Raw genomic sequence first — 10,539 nt, 5'->3', positions numbered from 1 at the left:
TATCTCCCACTTATGCCTTTGAAATCTTCCTCTCTGAGTTGTGTATAGGTGCTGAAATGAATAAATAATCTGGTCTTTTGGGGAGGCCTGAAAGCAACACCAAACATATTCAGCCTGCATACATCAGGCTGTGAAGCTATTAGTCCTCTCCCCTGCTCTTGGGAATGGTGAACTGACTAACCTGACTATCTTTAGTCTGTTTCCTGAAAAATATAACATGAACATTTCTTGATGTTTTCAGTTCTGATGTTCTAATTTTCTTGTTTACTTGATTCACTGTATTGTCCCATTAATGGGATTCTTTAAAGCAAATCCAATGTACAGAAAATAATTGCATTTTCTAAGGAGTCCAGACAATTCATAGACACAGTAATTCACTCCAGTAATTTTCACACTTTCTTCTCTTGCTCAAAGGACACTGCCAACCTCACGCAGTTGGATATTAATTGCCAACCTTATCCCCTTTCCTTGGATGTCTCAAGCTCCTAATTAGCTTTCCAAGGCATTGGCATAATGGCTTATGTCTTGTCAAAAACCCTCACAGAGACTGAGATGAGATTAAGACAGGAATAAAATTTGAGTGTTTTATATGAATCCCTGCCAGAACACTCTTTTTACGATGATGAAGTTCAAGGTTATACTCCTTGCCTTTTTCTTTTTCGGCTATCGCTGGTGGGCTTGAGCCAATCCAATACTGCAGTACTTCCACCACTGCAGAAATTGTTGAGCTGTTAACGCAATGAAAATCTGTGTATATTTTAAAGACGATTTAACATGCAAATTGACATTTCAGTATGCAACTTGCTGCTCTTATAAACAGTATAAATAGGAAATAGTATAAATAGAAAATCAGAAGCACTTTATTCGGATCGCAGTATTAATTTATGTTACACGAATCATTTAATTAGAGGTGCTTTTCTTCTATATACCCAAAGCGATAATTATCTTTCAGTATTAGCCTGAGAATCAACTATTCCTTCCAGGCCTTTTTTAAATTGTAATATTAACCATAGTAATTAAGCTGCAAGAATGACCACAAGAAGGTCCTTTAGATAAAATGTTCACTGAAGCTGTTTAGAAGATGGGTTCCTTTCCCATTATGCCAATTATTTTGATACTTTGGTATTTAAGTACATAAAACTCTGTATTAAGTATGGATACTTCCTATTGATGAATGAATTGGCCCAGTTTCTTCTATCTTTGGGCTACTTTGCAACACATTGCCAGTGGCAAGTGGCCCCCAAACCACTTTAGCCAGCTATGGGAGGACCATCCAGGTGGCATAGCAGCTCCTACATGTCACATCTCAGCAACCAACATAGCAGTGTATTAAAAGGTTGTGGTGACATCTCTTCGATAAATTATGTTTACCTGGTGCCCTAACAACCCTTTGAGGCCTTTGGTAGCTAGTGTAAGTTAGTGCACTGAGTCAGGATCAGAGGATAGCAAATACAGCTTAAAACCATATTTGTTCAGCCCCTCTCTTGAGTTGTACTGTGCACTCCTCAAACAAAGCCAAAGATCTAGGTCACAATTTACTGTGAGCAAAGTTATAGTTGTTGAGTGGCTAAAACCACATGCAACGATTTCAAAACGTGCCCCAGTATATTCAGTGCCTTCCAATGTTCCATCAACTGGTAGACTTTAGCCACAAACTGACCAAATTTACTATTGAAGAGGTTTGAGTCCCCATTACATTTGTAAAATGTACAGTTAGTTATTCTGACTCCATCTCAGTCAGTGTCTCTTGTTGACAAGGCCTCCTGTGTAGTCTGACCTTTAAGTAGTTTAAGCAAAAAGGCAAGGTGACCAGTAATCCACCATTGTCTTCAACAATCTAGCTTTTAAATATTCTTTTGGAAGGTTTTGAGCTTACACTTGGGCCACAAAGGAAGCTAGATAAACCCAAATGTCTCAGTCTTATTTATATCTTTCTGTGTTTTTTTTTTAATTCAGGTTCAGATTGTGAGTTCTTTATGGCAAGAGCCGCATTTTCATGTTTGCTTTATAGTGTCTAGCAGAATGCAGCCCATTCCCTAATGGGAACTTTTAGGGCTACCATGACACTAATGAATACAAAATATGAAGCCATTTATGGAACGGAAATAATGCAAGATTATTTTCTCGTGCTATTTTCACAATCCAGAGACTAAAAATGAAATGCAAATACTACAATCCAGACACATACCCAATTCTTCAGCATTGTGAGAAATGTCAAGGACTTGTGTCTTTAAAACTGTGGCACTTGGTGCTTGCGTCAAAAAAAAATCCTTTCAATAGTTTTAAAGCATTGTCATAGGGTACAATATATACCTTTTAAAGTCCTCCCTTTTCTGGCAGTGTAAGCAAGAAGACTCCTGTGTAATTGAATCTGGTCTCTTGCCTCCCAGATGCATACTCCTTGCTACTTTCTCTTTTTATATATGGCCTAGTTGGGTTTCAAGACCTAGTTGCACCTGCTCTACCGCCACTTAACGAAAACCTTGCAGACACGACAGGGAAAACTGAAGTTTGGTCCTTGGCTCTACTTTGCCCAGCTACTAGTCCAGGGGTCTCCTGGGACCCAAATGCATAATATACTTTGTCACACAGATGCAGCTATAGAATTCCAAGGAACCCTAACTCTACATGGCTCTGTCACTGTAAATACTATGTGTATTTTATACTTCTACAGATAGCTCCAAAAAAAATTTGCGGGGAGTGGGGGGAAAAGCAAATTTAGTGCTACACAAGTTAGATTAATAGTGCCAATGATGAAGTCATCTTTTTATCTACAGAACAAGTTCAACAAGGGAAGCAACAGCGCAATCTTCTCTGATACTGTCCTACCAATGTATCTCAACCCTGTTCTGAAATAGCTCTTTCATATCGCAGAAGTGGTTTGATACCTAGTCATTCCTTGGTATCAATACCAAGAATGCCAACAGGATTGCAAATTAATGCCATTTGTGAAGGTAGATTTTGTGATGAGTAATGTGAACAGTGATGCACTGGAAACGGGAGTGAAGTCACCAACTCATTTGACATAGACAACCAAGCCTTCATCAGATAGTTATGACTTTTACTTTCTACCAAAGTGAGCTGGATTTGAACTGGTGAATGATGCTGTATTCCTTATCAATCTCCTGAGCCATCAAATCTCCTCACTTGTAATCAATTTTAACTTGAATGACCAGCGCTTAAACATTAGAGGTCTACGTTTCACTGCGTGTCATTTTCATATACCTAAAAAATAAAAATTCTCAGAAAGAGTTAGTAGGCTAGAATAACATCAGCTATACACCTTGTTCTCACAGTATTTTTTTCAGCATACACATCTGTAGTGAATGTAAAGAAATTCCAGCTCTTAATTAGTGTTTAATTCTATCTCTGGGTATGTCTTCACTGCACAGTTAACCCAGGCTTTTATCCAAATTTTAGCCTAAACCCTCCTACCTTCCATACAGAAAAGCCTCTGACCAGTTTTGGAGATTCTTCAAGCCTGGGGTAGTTTACCCAGGTGGGGGGCTAGGTTAGAGCCACTGCTCCCACTTCATCTTGAATTGGAACTCACCCTCTTTGCAGTGAGGATGCAGGCTAAATCACTCAAGTGCTAAAAATCCTCCAATGGCCTTCCCACAATTCTCACTGAAGGGCAGACAACTGCTCCCACAATCGATTGGGAAAGAATCCTCAAGCATTTCAGCACAAAGAACCGTGGGATATGTCACCAGACACATATGGATAAGTGCAGAAACCATGAGAACAAAGTAACACGGGTAGTAGGGAATCTGCCATGTGGGCTAGGCTAACACAGGTACCAATCACCTGTGCTAACTGCGTAGTGAAGACATACTCTAAGTATGTGTGATGTTGGTGGACAGAGTCCACACTGGACCAGGTATGAAAGGCTTAATGAACTGTCCTGGAGACAGGGGAGGAGACTGAAGCCATTTCCGTTCCATATCACTAGCCTGCAATATCTAGCATAGAGAAAATAAAAAGTGAGGAAGCTGGCTTTAAACAGCTGCTGCCACCCTTACAGAGGGGTCTTGAGTCTGAGACAAAAAGAGGTCCTAGTGTGGGGGCTGAGCAGCCCTAAGGAAAAGAATCTAAATTTCATTTATTGAAGTCTCAGATAATGTGAAGATTGGTTCTTCAAGTGGTTCTCCAAGACGTTCAGATAATCTGTTTATCTGTACCATGTAGAACTCCTTCCTCTTATCTACTAACCTTGCCTGATGTCTTCTTTCCCTTTATCATATCACAACTCTACTTATTATGGGTAGTCCTTACTTGTGCAATTAATTCTTAGTTATACAAATAATCCCACTGAAACCTAATTAGGTCTACTTGCATGAGTAAAGCCTACTTATTCAAGTGAGGGCTACAGGATCAGGTCCATAGCTCCTCCCAGCAGGGATTGTGTCTTCTATTTTTCTGGAGGGTACTGTGCACATTTAAGGCAACTGTGGTGGGGTCAGATCTCCCATCAGACCTTACTGCTGCCACAGTTTCCCCTTCTGGGAAATCAAATAATACCCATTCTTGGTGTCTGTTTATTAAAACAACAGTTCAAATGTCAATTTAAACCAACACAAGTCTTTCTCTCATGCCACAATTTCTTCATCCCCTTGCTGAATGAAGGCTTTGTTGCTTAGAATTTCATCAAGCCTCTTCTCTCTATGACTCTTGCTCCCACTCCACACAAATACTGTATAGGAAGTAGCTCCAGCCAGACCATTGCCTCTGGCTGGTGTGGAAAGTCCTGTCCCATCCATATCCTACTTACCCTCAGCATCTCCTGTAAATCTCTTTCCTTCCCCTCTCGGATACAGCAGGTTCCATCCTATGGGAAGTCCTGTCTCCAGGCTACTATTAGGTGATTCTGGTCACCTGACCTAACTGCTGATCCAAACCTAAATCTATCACCTACAGGTGGATAACCACTGACAAGGGGGCTGAGCCCAATTCCCTTAAAGGGTCGGCCCACCCTGTGACAGCCACATTTAAATAATTATTTATTCTTTTCATTTCTTGCATGAAATCAATCAAAGACACATTTTCCTTTGGGCCATGTTAAAATGCTTTTCAATTACACTGAAGTAAAATAACAAGGCAATTAGAACTATTAAACGTTTACAGAGCACTATGCCAAAATGAAATACATCCTCAGATCTTAAAGATACTATAGTAGAATCTCAGAGTTATTAACACCAGAGTTACAAACTGACCAATCAACCAAGCACCTCATTTGGAATCAAAGTACGCAATCAGACAGCAGCAGAGACAAAATAATAATAATAATAATAATAAATAACAAATATTGTACAGTACTGTGTTAAATGTAAACTACTAAAAATAAAGGAAAAGTTAAAAAAAAGCTATGACAATGTAGGGAAACTATTTCTGTGCTTGTTTCATTTAAATTAAGATGGTTAAAAGCAGCACTTTTCTTCTGCAGAGTAAAGTTTCAAAGCTGTATTAAGTCCATGTTCAGTAATAAACTTTTGAAAGAACAACCATAATGTTTTGTTCAGAGTTATGAACAACTTCCATTCCTGAGGTGTCCGTAACTCTGAGGTTCTACTGTATATCCAATGGGAAATAGGAAAGTCTTTGGGAAACATATTTCCTAGCTCATAGGAACATAAGAACGGCCATACTGGGTCAGACCAAAGGTCCATCAAGCCCAATATCCTGTCCTCTGACAGTGGCCAATGGCAGGTGCCCTGAAGGGAATGAGCAGATAGGTTATCATAAGGTAATCCATCCCCTGTCACCCAATCCCAGCTTCTGGCAGACAGAGGCTAAGGACACCATTCCTGCCCATCCTGACTAATAGCCATTGATGGACCTATCTTCCATGAGTCTGTCTAGCTCCCTTTTGAACCCCGTGTTAGTATTGGCCTTCACAACACCCTCTGGCAAGGAGTTCCAGAGGTTGACAGTGCATTGTGTGAAAAAATACTTTCTTGTGTTTGTTTTAAACCTGCTACCTATTAATTTCATTTGGTGGCCCATTGTTCTTGTATTATGAGAAGGAGTAAATAACACTTCCTTATTTACTTTCTCTATACCACTCATGATTTTATAGACCTCTATCATATCCCCCCTTAGTCGCCTCTTTACCAAGCTGAAAAGTCCCAGTCTTATTAATATCTCCTCATACGGAAGCCGTTCTATACCCCTAATAATTTTTGTTGCCCTTTTCTGAACCTTTTCCAATTCCAAGATATCTTTTTTGAGATGGGGTGACCACATCTGCATGCAGTATTCAAGGTGTGGGCATATCATGGATTTATACAGACGCAATATGATATTTTCTGTCTTATTATCTATTCCTTTCTTGCTGATTCCCAACATTCTGTTCGCTTTTTTGAATGCCACTGCACACTGAGTGGATGATTTCAGAGAGCTATCCACAATGACTCCAAGATCTCTTTCTTGAGTGGTAACAGCTAATTTAGACTCCATTAGTGTATATGTATAGTTAGGATTATGTTTTCCAATGTGAATTACTTTGCATTTATCAACATTAAATTTCATTGGCCATTTTGTTGCCCAGTCACCCAGCCTTGTGAGATCCTTTTGTAGCTCTTGGCAATCTGACTTAACTATCTTGAGTAGTTTTGTATCAGTGGCAAATTTTGCCACCTCACTGTTTACCCCTTTTTCCTGATCATTTATGAATATCTTAAATAGGACTGGGCCCAGTACAGATTCCTGGGGGACACCACTATTTATCTCTCTACATTCTGAAAACTGACCATTTATTCCTACCCTTTGTTTCCTATCTTTTAACCAGTTACCAACCCATGGGAGAACCTTCCCTTTTATCCCATGACTGCTTATTTTTCTTAAGAGCCTTTGGTGAGGGACCTTGTCAAAGGCTTTCTGAAAATCTAAATACACTATATCCACTGGATCTCCTTTGTCCGCATGCTTTTTGACCCCCTCAAAGAATTCTAGTAGATTGGTGAGGCATGATTTCCCTTTACAAAAACCATGTTGACTATTTCCCAACAGATTATGTTCATCTATGTGTCTGACAATTTTGTTCTTTACTATAGTTTCAACCAATTTGCCCAGTACTGAAGTTAGGCTTACTGGCCTATAGTTGCCAGGGTCACCTCTGGAGCCCTTTTTAAAAATTGGCATCACATTAGCTATCCTCCAGTCATTTGGTACAGAAGCTGATTTAAATGATAGGTTACAGATGACAGTTAGTAGTCCTGCAATTTCAAATTTGAGTTCCTTCAGAACTCTTGGGTGAATACCATCAGGCCCTGGAGACTTATTACTGTTTAGTTTATCAATTTGTTCCAAAACATCCTCTAATGAAACCTTAATTTGGGACAGTTCCTCAGATCTGTCACCCAAAAAGAAATGCTCAGGTTTGGGAATTTCCCTCACATCCTCAACAGTGAAGACCGATGCAAAGAATTCATTTAGTTTCTCCTCAATGGCCTTATCATCTTTGAGTGCTCCTTTAGCATCTCGATCATCCAGTGGCCCCACTGGTTGTTTAGTAGGCTTTCTGCTTCTGATGTATTAAAAAATTTTTTTGCTCTTACTTCTGGAGTCTTTGGCTAGCTGTTCTTCAAATTCTTTTTTGGTCTTTCTAATTATATTTTTATACTTTATTTGCCAGAGTTTATGCTCTTTTCTATTTTCCTCATTAGGATTTATTTCCCACTTTTTAAAGGATGCCTTTTTGCCTCTCACTGCTTCTTTTACTTTGTTGTTTAACCACGGTGGCCCTTTTTTGGTTCTCTATGTTTTTTAATTTGGTGTATACATTTAAGTTGAGCCTCTATTATGGTGTCTTTAAAAAGTTTCCACGCAGCTTGCAGGGATTTTTACTTTTGGTATTGTACCTTTTAATTTCTGTTTCACTAACCTCCTCATTTTTGTGTAGTTCCCCTTTCTGAAATTAAATGCTGCAGTGTTGGGGCGCTGTGGAATTTTCCCCGCTACAGGGATGTTAAATTTAATTATATTATGGTCACTATTACCAAGCGGTCCAGCTATATTCACCTCTTGGACCCAATCCTGTGCTCCACTTAGGACTAAATCAAGAATTGCCTCTCCTCTTGTGGGTTCCAGGACTAGCTGCTCCAAGAAGCAGTCATTTAAGAAACTTTATCTCAGCATCCCTTCCTGAGGTGATATGTACCCAGTCAATATGGGGATAGTTGAAATCCCCCATTATTATTATTGAGTGTTTTATTTTAATAGCCTCTGTAATCTCCCTGAGCATTTCAGAGTTACTAACACCATCCTGGTCAGGTGGTCTGTAATATAGGCCTTCTGCTACATTCTTATCTTTCATGCATGGAATTACTATCCATAGAGATTCTATAGTACAATTTAGTTCATTTAAGATTTTTACTTCATTTGATTCTACGCTTTCTTTCACATGTAGTGCCACTTCCGCACCAGCACGACCTGTTCTGTCCTTCCGATATACTTTGTACCCTGGTATTACTGTGTCCCATTGATTAGCCTCATTCCACCAGGTTTCTGTGATGCCTATTATATCAATATCCTCATTTAATACTAGGCACTTTAGTTCATCCATCTTATTATTTAGACTTCTAGCATTGGTATATAAGCATTTTAAAAACTTGTCATTTTTTGGCTGTCCCCTATTGCATGACGTAATTGAATGGGACTTTTTTTCATTTGACTGTTTCTCATCAGATCCTCCCTGTATTTTATCATTTTCCATCCTCTCCTCCTTATTAGGACATAGGGAAACTCCATTTATAGATCCTCCCCTAAGGGATGTCCAAACCACATGCTCCTCTGCATCTGTCGGCTTTCCCCCAGTCCTTAGTTTAAAAACTGCTCTACGACCTTTTTAATTTTAAGTGCCAGCAATCGGGTTCCATTTTGGTTTAGGTGGAGCCCATCCTTCCTGTACAGGCTCCCCACTCCCAAAAGTTTCCCGTTCGTAATAAATCTAAACCTCTCCTCCCTACACCATCGTCTCATCCATGCATTGAGACCACGCAGATCTGCCTGTCTAACTGGCCCTGTGTGTGGAACTGGAAGCATTTCAGAGAATGCTACCATGGAGGTCCTGGACTTCAATCTCTTACCTAGCAGCCTAAATTTGGCCTCCAGGACCTCTCTCTGATCCTTCCCCATGTTGTTGGTACCTACATGTACCACTCACTAAACACAAAAGTAATGCTTCAGGACTTGGTGAGGGGTTTGCAATTTTCCATCTTTATCTAAGAAAGGAACATGGGCAGGCCCAAGGAAGTACTGTATAAAGATCTAAAAGACTGATAGCAGTTGAGGAAGAAGTAAATATTTTAAATACCGTTCAGGAACAAAATGACAAAACTTTTAGAAATATATAATTTACCAAAGGCCAAAAGAAATTTTTAAATGAGAAATATTCTGAAGATACTGGGTTCTATTCTTATCAGAATAAGTGCCTTCTGCAACATGAATGAAAATGTTAATCAGCTCTTGGCAGGTGCTAGGTAACAGTGTCCTGTCATCAGCAGAGCAAGATTAAGGCAATCTGGGCCTCTAGGCACACCACAATACAGGTTCCCATGTAGCCTTCAATGACAGCAATTTATTTAAACGATTTTAACCCAAGTTAATTGATGGGACAATTTTCCCTAAGGTAGCAATGGGGCATCTAGCAACCTCAATCATATGCACTGTCAATTGTTGTGAAACCCTTGGGATTCCTCCTGTAGACCACATCCTATTGACACAACAATGCTAATTTAAGATATGAGTGAAATTATGGCCCAACTGATAATGGGTGTTTAGCCATTGACGTCAACGGTGCCAGGATTTCACCCAATATATTTAAGATAGTGCCAATATGGTGCCAATTGCTGTAATATGTAAGCACAAACAATCATGTCATATTCCAACTCCACAATGGCCTACTGAGTAGCTGGAGACAAAATTAAAGTAAATTTATTTAATCTTCTAAAGAACTAAACTATAATTGAGGGAGAATAGATTTATGTTTAAGGAAGTGGACTTGGAATCAGGAATCCAGGGCTTTACTCAAGGTTTTGCTAAACATCTCCAGTGTGACTTTGTGCAAGTTGTTTAACTTCTCTGTGCCTCAGTTACCTCATCTGTAAATAAAGAAAATACCATACACAGAATTTGTGAAGCTAATTTAATGAATATTTGAAGAGTGCCTTGACATCCTCAGATTCAATGATCTGGTTTATTGTAATTATTTCTATATTTGACAACTAACTGCAGAGTGTCAAGGTAGGTGAGAGTGTATCATTCTGTCTATGGTACAACTGGTAAATAATTATTCAATGAATGAGAATCTTGTTCTCCAATAGATATTGAAAAAACTCAGTGACCTGAGGACCTGTTCTTGACATGTGAATTATAATCACCAGATTTTTATTTCAGGATTGTTATAAGAAAGGCATTGTTCTCACCAGTTTTTCCATTAAAACCCTGAGGGTGGTGTAGAAATCTTAATAATGGATTCTTACCCTTTTCTTCAATTCTTGCCCGACAGACCAAAAAGCTGTTTAAATGCATTTAACTATC

Source organism: Lepidochelys kempii, chromosome 3, assembly GCF_965140265.1.
Source record: "Lepidochelys kempii isolate rLepKem1 chromosome 3, rLepKem1.hap2, whole genome shotgun sequence".
NCBI classification, from domain to species: Eukaryota; Metazoa; Chordata; order Testudines; family Cheloniidae; genus Lepidochelys; species Lepidochelys kempii.
The sequence above is the reverse complement of the archived record's forward strand: the minus strand, read 5'-3'. Positions refer to the sequence as shown.